The following is a 1,029-nucleotide window of genomic DNA, read 5'->3' on the forward strand; positions in this document are numbered from 1 at the left end:
TTCAATAATTATGTTCTTCAAGCACAAGATAAATGCCCAACCTCATGCATTCTTTCCTCTATAGACACCTCCTTAGTATGCTACGCCGACGACGTCTTGAACTTAAGTAGAACATTGCAAAAAGCTTCTGACATTTTTGAAACGCTTAAAACCGAATATCTAAAACTTGGCCTCAGTTTTAACACTGAGAAAACCGAGATAGTTCTCTTCAATTGGCAAAAAACACCACACGTGCCTTCACTGCTTTTTGGTGAAAATCTCATGAATACTGCTGACCACATAAATTACCTCGGAGTCCCTATTGGCACGTCTCAAAGGCATACACGTCTTCTACTGATCAAACACCTCAATCGACGAATCTCCGGCTCGTATGCTTCCATAGTCTCTGCTAAATTCCGTTTTAGCCACCCCCTCCTTGCCAGCCTATACAACGCTACTGTTTTACCTCATATTATGTACCTGGCACCATTTTAGAAACTATTCTCGAAGGCTGAACTGTCTAAAATCCGTGCGCTTTTCTTCCGTTTTGCTAAATACTTCCTACGTTTTCCTCCCTGGTGCAGAAACTCAATCCTCATTAAAAAGTATCACATAACCGACCCTCATGTTGCAGTTGAAAATTTAATCAAAAGACATAATATTAAAATAGTAGATCACGATTGGTATAATCTCCTTTTACAATAGATCTGTTTTCGTAGATTTTGCCTTTCAAAAAGCCCTGTATTTATTTTGAAACAATTCTTAGTACAAAATCATAAAATTTTTGAGAAAAAATATTTGAAACGAAGAAAAAAGAAAAGACTTGCTTCTTAGACAAAAAAAATCTTATGAACGCCTATATTTCAGTTTAATATTGCGTCATGTTGCCATATTCCATTTCAAGAGGGTTTCAGCATATTTTGAGGTGGAGGAATGGTCTTTTTTTTGCCATCCTACAATCAAAAGCGCATATTTTTGTTTATTTTTTAACTTGCCGGCGGGGCGGTCAGTACATCTCCCCCTGACTCTGGGATATATCCTTATAAACAA

This window comes from Artemia franciscana, chromosome 5 (assembly GCF_032884065.1).
Source record: "Artemia franciscana chromosome 5, ASM3288406v1, whole genome shotgun sequence".
NCBI lineage: Eukaryota > Metazoa > Arthropoda > Branchiopoda > Anostraca > Artemiidae > Artemia > Artemia franciscana.